The sequence below is a fragment of the Mastigoproctus giganteus genome, chromosome 8 (assembly GCF_048544385.1).
Source record: "Mastigoproctus giganteus isolate SK-2022 chromosome 8, ASM4854438v1, whole genome shotgun sequence".
NCBI classification, from domain to species: Eukaryota; Metazoa; Arthropoda; class Arachnida; order Uropygi; family Thelyphonidae; genus Mastigoproctus; species Mastigoproctus giganteus.
The window spans coordinates 119062728-119079095 of record NC_143582.1 but is presented as its reverse complement, the minus strand read 5'-3'; the positions used below and the strand labels follow the sequence as shown (position 1 = coordinate 119079095).

General features: G+C 38.2%; 1 protein-coding gene across 2 annotated transcripts in view; it reads left to right on the top strand.

Annotated features, from left to right (window-relative positions):
• LOC150081783 (lachesin-like) overlaps positions 1–16368 on the top strand; it is a 466088-nt gene that overhangs the window by 316155 nt on the left and 133565 nt on the right. The window lies entirely within an intron of this gene.

The window sequence follows — 16368 nt, the reverse complement described above, 5'->3', positions numbered from 1 at the left end:
AGAATTCCGTGGGTTGATTTTTAGATTGAAGCTTGCCAGGTACGATTCAAGATCCTTAAGTTGGGAATTGATCCTGTTGTTGAGCTGAACGGGGTTGTCGCCAGTGTTAATTTGCGTTAGCAGTTTGATGTCATCAGCATAGCATAAGAGACCGTTAGTATAAGAATCTCGGATGGGAGACACCAATGGACGATTATCAAAAAGGCAAAAAACAACGAAATTAGTGTTTTGTTTCAGATAAACAGTTTTGTAAATAGAATAAGGTTAATAGACCCATTTTTCAATATTTAGTTTTGTATGTAACATTTTTTTTTTAAATATATGAAATCTTTTTTTCTATAAACTAAGTTTTTGACTTTAATACTTTTTAATACTAAAACTACTTAAAATTGGTGGGTGTTACAGCAATGTGGTTACCATATTTGAATTCAGCAATGTCAAATCTACAAGAATCACCCTGAAATTTAACAGGGAGCGAAAAAATGTTTTTTTGCCGAGCAGTGAATCATAACTACCTGAGTATGCATATCTTATTTTAACCGGAATAGTTCAGAAATATAACAAACTTCTGCCATCTCCAAGATGCGTGACAAGACGGATTTATGTAATATGCAGAACGGGGTAATCTTGTGTATTATTTATTAAAGCACTTTGCGGAAAGTAAGTCATATATGGAAAAGTTAGAAAATATAACATGAAATGACTTCTGTTAAATCTTTGGAGTGAGTAAAGTTTGCGAAATCCAAGACTTGCTTCACTAAACAAACAATATTTAAAACTGGGATTGTTCGCTCATTTTTAGAACGCAGAATTCTTTAAAAAAATCTATATTGAAGAATTGAAATATTTACGTTACAGGATATGTACTTCGGTATTCTTTTAAATACAAATATATCGTTTCCACGGCTGATTCCCACAGCTGATGGCTCCACGTAGCATAGTTGGTATAATCACCGTCCTTCTCGCTCCAGGTGGAAAGACCTGAGTTCGAATCCCTTAAATAAGGCGAGGAATTTTTATGTATCTTTTTCAGAACGTGGCTGATGGTCTCAGACGAGGGTACATGGTTTTCCTCCGGAAATTCGAGTTTTTTGTCCAGCAAAACAGCAAATCGACCACAGAACACACAATTTACAGACATAACATGATATGCGCAAATGACCCAACAACACGGATGATAGCGACGGTATTCACACCACTGAATATAGAGGAATTTCAGAAACATAATTATAAAGTATGTATATACAGTACATTGGTTCCATTGTGGTAGAAAATATTTCTCTGCAAGGATCCGGTTAAATATCTATACTAAGTGATCTATATTAATGGACTTAGACCGTTTAAAATAAGTTGCGCTATTCCATCATAGTTCCACGTATCCCTGAGGGTTGTATTCTGATCGCTATCTATGAATTGTCTCTTTGATGGTTGTCTGTCAGTATCAGGTATCTCCTGAGTTCCTTTATTGTTCTCCCAAGGTAGAGTCTCTCTGTTGTACTGAAAATATTCTGTTATAGTGTTTTATTACCACAGATGTTTTAAGACTGAAATTGGCGTAAGCACTGGAATATTTCAGCCCATCTTCAGCGTACCCAGATTTCTTCAGTTGCTTTTGTAGTCCTAAGGTAAAATGTCTTGTGTGCACTGAACACGTCATAGTTGCTCTCTGCTCACAAACGTGCATAAAAAAGGTGTTGTGGCTCGGTTCCTGTCACTTTTCGAAATTGTGGAGTTTATCCCGTTGAAATGGAAAGAACGTTTTGTTCTTTTTCGTATAATGGTCGAATTAGTCGATCTCAAATGCGAGTTCAGAATGGTCGAACTTGTTGGTGTTAAGAGAAAAACAGACAAATCTAACACAGAATAAAGATAATTTACAGACGCAAAGTATGGTTACTGACGCCGTATGACTTCATTTGACTCGACGCGAATTCGAGAAAAAACAAAACAAAACAAAACTCGACCCTGAATTTTAATAGTTTCCTGTCTGCAGATGTAGGTATAAAATGCCTAAAAGAGCATCAAATTCGTTGGAAGTCAACAATTCTTGTTAGGGTAATGAAATTCATTTGAAATTCTTTGTATAAAACCCACAGGATCAGAACAGTGTCACTTTTCTGACATATTTTACATACATCAGCCAATTTTCTCACAGTGATGGATTGTTTTAAAGCACCCAAAACACTCCACTAATTACAGCGATGCAAAGTACCTGTGGCCAGCCAATCACATTATAAGAATGGAATTATTTGCATGCTGGTGAACTCTGATTTCCGCGGTTATTCAGACATGATGCTATTTTAGTAAAATGGCTATTAGCGAAACTCTCCACCAGAAAGAGGTCCTGATCACGCATATGCGAAAGATGACATTCTGTACAGTGCTTAATTGAACTGCGAGTTTAAAAGGTTGAAAGCAGACAATTTGAACCCTTCGTGCGAAATAAATCACCGCTTACAATTAACGTTATGCACTTCCTTCTCTTTCATTCAGCAAATAGAGAAATCAGAATTTCTCTATTTGCCGAATGAAAGGTGGTCAGAGAACCATTTATTGAGAATGCCACTTTCTTTCAAGGAAATTCAACTTATTGCTGTCTGCCAATGTTAATTTCTTAAGAACAGCAATTACTATTAATAATTTAATACATTAGAGCAGTAAAGCGGGAAGGTGATGTGTCTTATTCCATTTTCGACGTCCAGTGGTAGCACGAGCCAGAAATACTTCCTGGTGCCAAAATAAAAACAAGAGCGTTCACTGCGGTATCAATCCCATACCAGGAATGGCGCCTCTCAGTTTGAAAGTCAGCACAGAACTTGTGGCCTGAAACGAAGGATCACAGCCTCAGAGAATCGGAAGGTGGTCAGAATTATATTTGGGCACGGACAGACCACGCAAGAGAAGAAAAATTCTGGCAGTATATTAACGCCCGCATCAGGAAGACTATATACTCATTAAACAAGCTTAGTCTTTAGCCTAGTGTCCTCGTGGATAGCACAGTTGGTAGGATCGCCGATCTCCCCACACCGGGTGGAAAAGACCTGAGTTCAAATCCCGTTCATGAAGGGGAGGAGGAATTTGTATGGATCTTTTTTACAACGTGGCTGAGTGATCGGTCTCAGACGAGGATAGCACGGTTTTTATTCCCGGAAACTCTGGTTTTTGTCCAGAAAAGAGAAAATCGACCTCAGAACACACGCAATTTATATACAATATATATGCGGAGCAATATGGTCTTAGTTGCTGATGCTCCTAAAAACCCAACAACAACAGCAACAACAAGAAACATTGTATGTCATTCTTCCATGTTCAGAATTACTAGATGATTGTTAAGAAGTAAGGCCAACTGTGACCATTTACAGCCATCAATTACTCATCCATTATAAATTCAAGAACTAGACAGCTTATCTTCAGCTGCTTTACATATATGAGAAAGTGTCATATTCTTAAAAGGCCGATAAAAGTATAGTCGCGAAGGAGTGGCCAATGTTTCTTTGATACCGTGAATCTTATTGTGGCTATTATAACTATTACGTTGTTTTAACAAAAAAAAAAAAAAAAAATCCGATATGCTAGTTTGTCGTTATAGAGTTTTAAGCGGATCAGCGACCTAGACCATATTGTTTCTTATATAATAAGTCTGTAAATTGTGTGTGTTCTGTGGTCCGTTTGCTGGATGAAATATCAGAGTAACCGGGAAAAAAACAAAAAAACATGCTGTCCCTCTCCCGAGATCGCCTAACTTCGCCGCATTATGAAGAAAAACCGCCATAAAAATTCCTCGCGTCATTGAAGTGATTGGAACTCAGGTATTTTCCACCCGGTTGGCTAGGACGGTGATTATACTAACTATACTACCTACAGTTGCGTAAGATATGCATCAAAGTTTTAGAGCTAATTGGATTGTGCGCTGAGCTTATTTAAAGTCGGCAAGATGTAAGGATGTTCGGCATTTGAGAGAGTTTCGTCTCAAATAAAATTCAGAAATTGGATGCAAAGGCATATTTTCAATTTTTTTGAAAGTTTGTCTTTGTAACCAGCAGTGAGTAATATGCAAAAGTAATATTACCAAAGTGTTGCCGACTTTAATTATTTTCCGAGAGTCAGGAGTGTTTGTCATTTTTTTGTAATTAAGCTATTTGAATAATTTAACTTACTTCTTGCAGAGATGAATTTGGCTGTTGCGCAGGGAACTGGGGAATTCTATACTGTACCGGGAGAGGGGAGGACGTAGTTCTCGATTCATTGGCTATATATATATCATTACGAATCACGTATTTTCAATAGATCTATCAAAAGTTGAGTAAAAGTGATTTACCAACTTCGGTAACGTGATATATGGAACTTGGGGGTTTGCTTTTGCTTACGGAAATGGGAGCAGTACTGTGCATGAATACTGGAACATCTCCATTAATTGATATTAAGTAAATTTAATTAAAATAGATAAAAAATGAATTTAATTGCTTAAAATGAAGAATTATATGATAAAATTTATAATTAAATTATTTAAGAGCGATGAATTTCAAAAGTAAAACGCCTCAGTTAAAAAAATAATTTAAATCACTCCCTTGCATTTCCCCTTTTATTTACTTTGACGCTCTGTGTCGAAGTTTGAATTTCATAGAATTCAAAATATATTAATTTGGACAAACGCTGAAATAAGACGTCCTGGAAATTGAGTACGTTTGGATTAAAATCAATGACATCAAATTAGTCAAAGCTGCCTAATAATGTTCTTCCTAGGAGTTACGTCATGTGTTTCTCTCTCGAACCTTGAAATTTGGTTGAAATTATCAAATGTACAAATTGAAAGAACTGGAATAAGAATTTACAAAATGGAAGAACTGGAATAAGACCTTACAAATTGAAAGAACTGGAATAAGAATTTACAAACTGGAAGAACTGGAGCTGGGATATTGGAAGAACTGGGATAATTTCAAATTATCAAATTGGAAGAACTGGAATAATTTGTATTGGGAGATCAAACCGCCATTAGATCAACTGACGCGATTGAATGGCAAATATTTTGGCTGCGTGACTTTTCTGAAAACTATAAATCAGTGGTCGAAGAATTGCATCACGTACACAGTTACGCACAACCGAGAAATCGGATTGTTAGTTACGAATATTACTTCTTAAATGTATTTTCCAAACTGATTACTTACAAAATGTAAAAAAAAAAAAAAAAAAAATCTCATAACACTTTTCTTTGTTTCGCAAACGATTCTACTGCATCTAAAGAAAAATAAGCGAGCGAAGGGATACATTTTAAGATTATGTACGTTTTCTATACGACTGTAACGTGAGCGTTTCTTTTGCTGTCGGGATAAATTTTTTTTCTAGGTCAAGTTCCGTATTAGCTCACTCTACCATGACAGCAGCTTTACATCCGAATTTCTGAGATTATTTCAGCGCAGCGCGGGTAAAAGGACAGCAGATACGTGCTAAGAGATGTCAATCACTTCTTTGAAGTCAGCGTGAAATGAATTCGCTTCTTGTATAAACAGGAAATGTATAAGCGCAGGAAAAAGAAAATTTGGCTGCTACAGTGGGAGATGAAGTTCAGAATTCGTTCCGTTGGAATAAAACGAGAGTACAGTTTCGCACTCTCTAAAAAGAGTGATAACATTGTTTAATCGAGTTCAGTTTTTATCAGTTATTTATCAGCATTATCTGATGTATATTAATTGAAATTTCTGTTTAATTTCAGTAAAGAGAAAGATAAAATAGAAATCCAAAGCTTTCGCTGAAAGGGCGACATTTTATAAAGTTGAAATGAGATTTGTTTTCGAAATTTAAACGTCTTTGCTATTCCTCTTTCGCTGTTTTTTTGGTGTGTTAATATTATTCAATTAGATATACAAAAAATTTAAAGCAACCATGCTGTTTTTTGCTTCATTTATAACCGTTGTAATCTTTATTTTTTAATTCTTCAAGTTTTAATTTAATATTCACTATTTTCTTATCGGATCACTCTTTGGTATCAAATGTTCTTACTTTTTTTGTGTTAAATCCAAGGGTGTTATTGGGTTTTCTATAGCTACACTATTTTGGCCGAAATTTAAGATTTTATGTTAATGAATTGACAGACACTACACTATTATATCACTTGGTAGTTTAAGTAATGTATTATCGAAATGATACAATGTAAGGGAATCGATCCACCTCAATGCCAAACACTTAAACCATTCATTTATGGCTACGTTTCAGGGACCCACTCTTTTCCATCTTCAGACCTGCTAATGTGATCCGTGAGTGCATTCTCTTGGTTTGTGTTTGTCAATTCATTATCATAATAATGAACACTCACGTATGCCCCACCACTTCCAAGTAATTGAAGTTTTTATGTTTATGGGCCATTTATATGTATTGCATAAATGCTTACCAACCAATAGTGTGATATGTTGTGACATATTAATGTAGTATGACTCTAACTTTCACAGCGATCTGTATTCATCACAGTGTACCAATGAGGAGTTGAATTCACGTTCGGGTGTTGCCTTACATCAGATACTACACATATCCGCATACACGTTATGTAGTATCCCTATAGAATTTTTTTCTTGCAATTTTCTGTGGCTCCCAAACGAAGGTGTAAGTTATCTCCAGATCCTTTCTTCTATGTTTGTGGATGGTGTGTAGGTCCAAAGCAGGTGAATCATGACATGTTGCCCTCGTGGGTAGCACAGTGGGTAGTGACGAGATTTTTCATGGGTCTCTTCCGCAACATGGCTGAATTAGTCGGGCGAGGGTAGCATGGTTTTCCGTGAGGAATCAACCACGAAACACACGAAATTTACAGATCATTTTATTATATATAGCGGAAAATGGCCTAGCTTGCTGATCTGCCTAGACCTCCTACAATAACCACAACAACATGATGTGATTAGTGGTACCAAGGTTTGCAGTGTATATGTGGACTATTTTGGAATGTTCATCGGTAATCAAGACGAGATGTGGGCACTCCATTTCTATTGTGGTAATTGTCGGTCAACGTTAGAGGGACGGTTTCCTGATAATTGTGAGTGTATGCCTTTTTGTTATGCCTCGAATATGGAGAAAATTGTTGTTGTTTTTGTTTGGTTTTTAGAAGCATTAGCAACTAAGGCCATATTGCTCCGGGGATATGCGGTGGTCATTCCCTGACCTTTCCGTATCCTCCGTATTTGGTGGTACACGGGCTCGAACCCCGGTCTAACCAAGAAGCGTGTGCTACGCACTGCTGCTCCTGCCCACCTGACTACGGAGGCGCCTATGGAGAAAAGCCCACAAACCATCATGAGGCCTGACGTAGCCGAGTGGTCAGGAGCGAGAGTGCATAGCACGCGTTCCTTGAATTACCGGGGTTCAAGCCCGTGACTACTAAATACGATAAATATTTGTATTGACGATTTATTGTAAACTCTACTGACTTGGTTGTCGTGCCGGAGTGTAAACAGAAAATTTATTTATTTATGACGACTGCTACTTTTGTAAGGTGGAAATATCAAACTTTAAAAAGCTTCGGATCGAAAAGCTCTAGTGTATCCCAAAATAGCATTCCCTCTTTCTCCGTTACCACACAGTAACGAACTGCCAATTGTTAATCCATCTCCCAGAGAAAAGTTTTCAGAAGTGGATGATGAATCCGGTGAACATGAAAATTAAGATTGAGAAGCCTATTGAAGGTGCCGCATTTCCCTTATTTTTAGGAATTAGATGATTTAGTGAGGGAACTGATCTGTCCAAATCCAGTGCAGCGCTTTTGATATCTAGTTGAAAGCGGTATCCACTGAATCCTAGCTTCCGCATACAAGTATTCAAGTATGTCAAGTGTGATTGTTGCGGACCCCAGGGTTTCTCCCATTAGTCGCATTTATACATCTTGTGGTGATGCTTGCGCCATATCCGGTTGTGTGTGTGTATGTAGTGTATTGTGTGTAAGTGTAATGTGATGCTCTGTTGTTATGTTGCATGACTGGCGCCTGGAAACCTAGCAGGTAAGAAGCGGAAACACCTGGCCCCACCCCCAACTCTGCCGCGTGGATGCGTGTCAGGATGTACTATCATCTTGCAAGCCTGTGCCAAGACAAAGCCTTGAGACAGAAAAGTTAAGGAAGAGGAAAGGGAACAAGTAGGAATAGTTTGGGGATGGGTAAGGGAAGAAAGAATAGTAATGAGGGGGGGTAAGACTAAAGGATCCGCCTTGGAAATCGAAATAGGAGAATAAAAGTAAAACAGTAAAGGGAAGTGGAGATAATTATCTTCCGTCATAAGATCAATTAGTCCCATGGAATACCATCCTCAGATCAGGATCAGCAAATTGTTGAAGTTCCCGTCTAACAGTTCCATCATCTCGATGGAAGTTTTATCAGTCACTCCTAATACGGGATCTGCAGGTGTCAAGACTCCTCGACGATAGTCCCATCAATCTGATAGGAAACTCCACAAAGTCTTCCGCATAGCAGAATAACTGATATCCTCTGTGTACAATCCTTTCTATGAAGAAGGAGTCTCTCTCCGTGATATATATATATATATATATATATACAGGGTGAATCACTACCAGTGCGACAAACTTGCAGGCGGTGTAGGGGGCACAAAGACGAATCGGAATCACATAGCATTGCAGGGTGCGAAATGTCTTCGTCATGCGGTAGAGGACGTTGAACGGGAGGTCGTGTGAACAGCGATCCCGCTGGAAGTCAGCATTTGCGAACCGTTTCTGTTGGAGAAACCAAGTAGCAAAAGTCCTTCGGAGTGGATAGTCCGCAGGCTCCAATGATTGGACGCGTTGCAGATGATATGAACTCATTTGGTTTGTTGACAGTATCCTCCATACAGTGGATTGGGAAATACCCAATTGTTGGCCTATCGCTCGAGTACTCGTACTCGGATTGCTTTCTGTAAGACGTAGGACATTCTCCTCATTGTCTGGCGTCCTCGTCGTTCGCTCTCGATTCATGGCACCTCTCGTGAAACAACCTGTCTCACGTAACCTTCTGTGCACACGTGCGAAAATCGTATGATGAGGAGTACGCCTGTGCGGGAAACGTTCTTGGTACAAGCGCAGAGCGGCGCGCCCGTTACAGTCCGCAGCTCCATATGCGAGGTGCATGTCGGCCAGTTCAATGTTTGAATACTCGTCCATCCTACTGCCTCGGGAACCGGTTCGCAAATGCTGACTTCCAGCGGGATCACTGTTCACGCGACCTCCCGTTCAACGTCCTCTACCGCATGACGAAGACATTTCGGACCCTGCAATGCTATGTGATTCCGATTCGTCCTTGTGCCCCCTACACCTCCTGCAAGTTTGTCACACTGGTAGTGAATCACCCTGTATATATAAGCAAGAATCCGAGCTTCCACATACAGAAGGGACATCAATTATTCACTGTTGCAGAATCCTTGCGCTTTTTTTTTTTTTTTTTTGGTTGGCCTTTTCGAGGAAACTGGCATTATTCGCAATCCAGAAGAGTGGTGTTTTCAGAAAACGTTCGAGTAAAAGTTTCGTAATAAGTTTCATAATACAGTTTTGAAAGAAGACCGAAGGCGCTCCCGGTGTAAACGGGATGTCTGTGGCTACTTCATGATGTTGGGAGTTTCTTCCGAATTTGCATGGTGAGTTCCCTTGCTTTCTCTACCTCTCAGACAGCAGGGAAAGAGATCAGCACTACACAGAGAAGATAAAATTAGCGAGATTTGAGTTTCATCCTGGCGCACACAATGTGATAAAGATTTCCTTGATTCCAAGAAACAAAGTCATGCTAGCAATTACTCCATATCAAGCTGGTACAAGTCAAACGATTTGATAAATCATTGGATCCTCAAGCATATACAATATTTGTTTCGCTATTGTCTGATGCAAATGTGAAAGATACATATTTGTTGGCAAGCTCAGCAGATGTTCACTTCACAAGAAATGGAAAGAAAATAGAAAACAAAATTCAGACTGTTGCTGAGCGAAATTCCTTGCATTTGTTCGCTTATAATAAATAGCTTTCTCGGTAACATTAAGAATGAAAATTACAAAGAACTAATTGGCAAATTGATTGAAAATTATAGAAAAATGGGATGCCGAATGTGAATCAAGATGTTGTTGTTATTTGGTTTTTAGGAGCATTAGCAACTAAGGCCATATTGCTCCGGGGATATGCGGTGGTCATTCGCTGACCTTTCCGCATCCTCCGTATTTGGTGGTCACGGGCTCGAACCCCGGTCTAATCAAGATTGTGTGCTACGCACTGCTGCTCCTGCCCACCTGACTACTGATGCGCCGTGAATCAAGATCTATTATTTACACTCTCAAGATTTTTTATACCGAATTTGGATGATGTTTGTGAAGAGCAGAGATTTCACTGGAGAGATTCCACCAAGGAAACAAATATCGCATAAGGGTCATCCAAGAACTAACTTATATGCCCATGTGTATTATGTCTATAAATTGTGTATATCCCCTTGTCGATTTACCTGTTTGCTGAACGAAAAACCCGGGTTTCCGGGAGAAAAGCTTGCCATTCACTCTTGAGCCCGACTAACCCACTAGCTACGGAGTGAAAAGGGCCATGACAGTTCCTTGCCTTTTTGATGGGATTCGAACCCAGGCCTTTTCCACCCATTGTGGCGAGGACGGCGATTATAACTACGGTGCTTCCCGCGAAGGCACAGAGTCAGTGGTGAAGAGGTACCAAGGAAGGCGGAATGAAGTTATGATGGGCGACTATAGCTGGTTTTTATTTCTGGATAATCACCACTTTGATCAGAAAGACTAGGATGTTCAAATGTAAATTTTAAGGATTTTTTTATTAGTCTGAGGAGGATTTATACTTTTTAATTTGCGATTTTAGCTAGTCGTTTACTTGCAGTAAAGATTAATACTCTATTATGAATAGAACAAAGCATTAAACGTTATTTCTGATTGATAACTAATTGCCTATAATCACATGCACTTGGCAACGAACGACACATTTAATAAAAGGTTTATTAAAAAGATATAAAGTTATGTCCTTTTTATAAACCTTATTGTTCTAGTTTGTATGTCATTGTCTGTATTCATACTTCATGGTCAATCACGAAAAACTTATCAAAATATACACTGCAAAGACTGCCGTAGCCGAGTTGTCAATGGAAAGGATACACACCTACAAGCATTTATTTATATACTGATAAATATGGAGACGTTCTTGTTATCTCTATATTTTGTGAACTTCTCACACTTTACGTTGTCGGCCCCGAATATAAACAGAAAACTTACTTTAAGTATATTTAATTTTTCATGATCTTCAGACTACTGTGCAGAAATAACGGACACAGTTTACAGACGGACACCTTGAAAATAATTTTCCTTTTCTATCAGAACTCATAAGTTGTTGCTCAGTGCAGTTCGCTCAATTGAATTCTGTATAAAGAAAGTGAACTCCTTTACTGAAACAGTTACAGAGTTACCTTTATTGGAGTACAAGAGTGACTAAACAAAAAATCTTAGTCTAATATCTCCTTTCTAATGCAACGAAGTCTTTCGCAAGGTCAGCGAAGAAGAAATTTTTATCCGCGCAGGTGGCGCGCGTAACACCTTTAATTAATTGGGAAACTTTGTATTAGACACTTTCTTCGGAATATTCTGATGCAATTAATAGCATACTGTGTACCGAAGGCAATAAAAATAGCAAAGTCTCGGGGATAAGGCGTATTTCTTATCGATGACTCGATAGAGCGATGCAGTAAACAAGTTCTGAAAGTAAAACTTGACGTAGTTTAGTCTCAACTAACTTTGCGTGCTCTTAAGAGTCCGCGCCTTCGTTGAGAAACCAAGCTCTTTAAAAAAATCCATTCAGCGTGAATAGAAATCCCAGTTGCAGTATAGGCATTACGGTTATCAGACATCCAGTGTAATGCAGTACGTAGATTGCGTGTACATTTATCATTAAGCTAATAGGAAATAAAGAAGTAATGGAATAATTGAAGTCTCTTTTTTCGAATTTAAACGATAATGTCAAAACGAAACCCTTCCCATTCTTGATAATTTGAAGTAACAATTTTTGACCAAACTATTTACGTATATTTCTCATTATGATTTCAACCATGGTGTTTGAAATCAGTGCAATGCGTTGTCTGCCAGATTTTCACTTTGGTGCACTTATCATGAGAAACTATATCGTAAGTATTAAATTTTTCTTGAACTTATAAAGAATCAGCGGCGTCTTCAGAACAGAGATCCGAAAGATATTTAAAATGGACCAACCCCGTCCTAATGGTGAAATACGCCAACCGGAATAATTCGCATGGTAGCATTATAATTTCCCTCTGCTTTAAACAATTCTTCTATCAAAGCTATTGGTTTTATTTGCCTTTTGACGTATTCTCGGAGGATCCTGTAACCTGTAGAGTGAGCTTTCCCTGGGTGGCGGATAGTGGATCACACCAAATATGGTGGAGTGGTCCGAGTATATTGAATAAGGACCTGCAGACCAACAGAGTCAAAGGGTGCTATCATCTTGAGGGCAAGGGAAGTGGCTTTCCCCTTGGTCCCTTAGCTGAGTGCATTTTCTTTTTCCACTGACTTTGAGTTAGACCCTTTTCTTTTATCTTTTCTATGTGACCTCTCTTTTCCAACTCTTATTTTCTTCTGAGCCCGATGCTGTTAGAGTATTCGAGGGTTAGGGGCCTTTCAATTTCTGACTTTTTAAATAGTTTTCTCCTTCCAGGAAGAAAGATCCCGTAAGCCGTAGTGAAGGCAATCTTTCCAGAGCCAGGGAAGTCTGAAATCAAGTCCCCAAGTCCTTCAAGTTGCGGGTTTAGTGTAGGGCCGACAACCCTACCTTAGAAAAAATTAAGGTGCTACGTTAAGTGGTAAAAAGGATAAAGCCGGACGGAGAAACTTGGCATCAGGCAATAAAAGACTACTGCTGACAAGTGGAGAAGCCTGTAGTGGATTAACCTTTTGGGGGATGAAAAATCCCATTTTTTTCGCTTCGTGGATGACTTAGTCGGTCGGTTGTGGGGGCAGCATGCTAAAACTATGCTATCCTCGCCTATAATTAAATAAATTCTATTTATGTTCCGGAACGTCCATATAGGCAGGAATTTACAAGAGGGAAAAAAAAAAAGAAAGATACGAGACAAGAATATTATTATATTTTGTGGTACAACACGAAAACGAAGTAATATAATTATGTAATATTTATTAAATAAGCTACAGTAAACATTAAAAAAACCCGGATCTTTTAAAATAAACATTCCTGTTTCGAAATGTAAATGGGAAATTCTTGAACCGAATATGCTGGAAAAGTGTTCAAATTGCAGTAGTCTGCAAGGAAGAATAGGCATAAATGCATGCGTACAATTCAGTTGTTCTGGTCGTGTTGACATGCATCTTTTCTGCAAAAGATGCTAATCACAAAACTGCTTTCTATTTGCGCTGCGCTTACCAGAAGTGAAGCGACGAAGAGAAACTTTGAAAGAAGTAATTAGATTTCACAATGGAATGCAACGAGAGAAAGAAAAGGAAGAATGACTGAATTCGACATTTACATGTTTGAATTTAAAATACGTCAAAAACAGGAATCCAACATCGGTTACTTAACCGGCCAGAAATCCCATTATACATCGGGTGGTCACATGGAGCAAGAAGAACGCACTACATAAAATTATTTTTTTCCTCTTTAGAATGCCAAGTGGATATTACAGCTTCCCATTAGCATGTACTGAATATCCAATGCACGAAACGTTTATAGGAAATAACCGATCTGAGTCAAAGAAAGCGGCAAAAATAAATTCGAATATAAATTGCACCGAGACAAATGTGCTTTGCGTCGCTAATAGGAAAAATTAAGGATTCCATTTAATGACAGTTTTTAGAAAAGAAGAGCCTCCCTAGACAGAGTAGACGAACTTCACGTGTGATTTATTTGTTAAAAGAATCTCTTAACAAACGCCAGCAAAAGAATTCATTTACAGATGACAACTTATGTGAATGTCGTCCTCTGGGGTGACGTACCATCTTCATAGGAATCTGTAAGTCGACACAGACACGTGCATTTGAGCCTCTTCAGATACATGCAGGCAGGCAGGCATGCATCTTGGAGTATTTCTTGTGATGGATGTAACAATCAAGGTAATGATCACGAGCGCGGTCCCCCTATTTGTAAAGACGGAATGATTTGTTGCGAAATTGGCTGGAGGGACGTCCGTTAATGTTCGTAATTTACTAGAAGCCCGGTCAATTACTGACATTATCAGATGATTTCCAGTGTTGCTAGAGGTGATGTTTCATTCTATCGAATGAACATGATAGCCCGCATGGTGCTTCAGGGTTTCGTGAAAAAATGGGTTATCAACTGTGATAACCTCTGTGTCAATTGAATCTACTAGGAGTGTTCCTTGACCGCTGGTAGAACAAGCCTGGTAGTGCTGGTATGGAATGTTAAATCTAAATTGCTTCATGCCGGATTGTGAATAATAATAATAATTGTGATATTTGTATAGCGTTGTATGATTAAAAGTGTAAATTGCAACGAACTGAAGAAAACGGGCGTTTGGTTATTAGTCTTTGTCGTCATTGGAAAACTCTCTCCCTTTTTTTCCTGTTTAATGGATAAATTCAGTCAAGGAATTTTCCTTATCCTTCGCTCCCTTTAGATTTCACCCGATAAATACTTCACGGGGCAGTGAAATAGTTTTAGCATTTTAGTTTTAAGGCGGTTTCATTACGCCGGTTGTGTGCTCGATATTTATTTAATTATTTATCAGAAGCTTAATGGTAACTCTTAGTATTCGTCATATGTTTAAGAAGTATTTTTCTTTCGGCAAGGAGAAACGCCTCTGTTTTTGATGCAGCGTTAAATTGAAGAACGAACTCCTTCTTACATAGTTGTTTACGTACCAGGCAACATGTAGATTGAGCCAACAAACTTCATCCATTTTGCGTTTCAATCATACTTTCAAGTAATCAGCTTTCCAATATACAAAATATTCTAAACTGTATCGGAAGCCCAGTTTGCCATTTATAATAAATGTGCATAAATGAGGAACACATCCCGAATATTTACATCAAATTCTCTCTTTAAAACTGGTTGGTACTCCACTTAAAACTTCCATCATTTCGCATTTTGCACTATCACAGCACAGCTCTTATCTTTCTTTCTATTCTGTACTACCGCATTCATCCGTTGAAGTTGGTCACAGGCTTAACCAACATATACAATGGGCCTTCGCTGCAGCGTTAATGGTTTTGTAAATCATTTAATTTTTGATGGTACCTTTCGCCTGTTTTATGCGCGAGTTTACGTATATGCATCCGCTGGCCATTATCTGTTTGGACGGAGCGAAATGAGATGGAAATTTTCAATTATTAGTGACTTTTATTGCTTACTTTTGTTGCGACTGTAAAAGACTTATGGAAATGGGTGCTTTAATGATGACTGTTGATCTTTCTGGCGATTGTCGTTAGATTTAAATCAGAGCCGTGTTTTGCATAATGGAAAATGAAACAATTTATCGACAAAAATAACGTGTACGCATTTTACTGTGAGGTTTATGACATAAATCTGGGTAATTCGGTGAAATTCATTGGGTTTTGCCCAATAAAACGAGTACTTAATATCATAAAATGTATAAAGAAAAGATTAAAATCAACCTCTAGGCGTTTAGGTGATAATAGTTATGGAACAGCCGCACGTCAACAGCGTGAACCTATTTGATTCGATTTTCAAACCGGGTAGCTTTCGTTCAGTGTAGCGTCCTTCAAACGATGTTCTGTGGAACTAGAAAAATACCGAGTACGTTGCAGTCCTGGTAGACAATTATTTATTTGCACAATTATTTATTTGTGACGTTTCACATACTAGACCTTTTAATAAGCGCACCACGTGAAGTTACATAAGTAGGCGCGCGGGGCATAAAGAAGCCATTTTGAATTTTTATTAACATTTTTCACTTTTTTTTTTTCTCTGCTAGCATATTGTATATGCTCAAAAATATCAAATATCATCTCCTAATTGTCGAACTTAATAATTGTTGCAGCGGGTTATACTGACCAGTTTGTCAGTATGAAAAACCTTCAGTGCTGAGAATCAGTAACGTGTTATGAATCAATCATAAGTTGCTCACCGTTTGTAATGAGCGTGATTGGGTGGTGGATCTGGTGGCATTTTGGTTTTAAAATCGGTATTAAACGGAACCGAACAGCAGTATAGATGCAGCTTATTTTGTTAAATGTTTAGAAAAGTGGGCGAATACGTTTTTATCTTTTATTTTTTAGATATTTTACGTTTGCATTAAATTATGCAAAGATAAAAAAATCACCATTATTTTTTTTCTGTAAAAAATTACATAATTTACTCAAAATCGACGTATCAGAATTTAATTTCAATTTTACATCCAGTAGAACGT